The following is a 368-nucleotide window of genomic DNA, read 5'->3' as shown; positions in this document are numbered from 1 at the left end:
ACCAAATATTAGACATGTGGCTCTGGTAGACACACTATCATTGTCTATAAAGATTTAGAGCTCCTCTAGGGAGGAGGATTATGAATTCCAGCTGTGTTGACAACAGACAAGACTTCCTTTAGCCTATGACTTTTGTGCAGAAGAAACATGTGCTCTTGAATGGAAGCTTATTAGCTATTGTTACTGTGGCATAACTTAACCTATCCTAACTGATATATGTTATCAAGAAAATGTAGCTTAAAAGATAAAAATAGTAAGAAAAAAATGACCAAAATTGTCAACTATTGCCTACAGTAGAAGAGTAAGGCCTAAAAATATATTTATCCAGTTATCTCAAGAGTACATTTTTACTAGTAGCATGGATGATG

The sequence above is a fragment of the Propithecus coquereli genome, unplaced genomic scaffold (assembly GCF_000956105.1).
Source record: "Propithecus coquereli isolate 6110/MARCELLA unplaced genomic scaffold, Pcoq_1.0 Scaffold275, whole genome shotgun sequence".
NCBI lineage: Eukaryota > Metazoa > Chordata > Mammalia > Primates > Indriidae > Propithecus > Propithecus coquereli.
Note: the sequence above shows the minus strand (reverse complement) of the source record.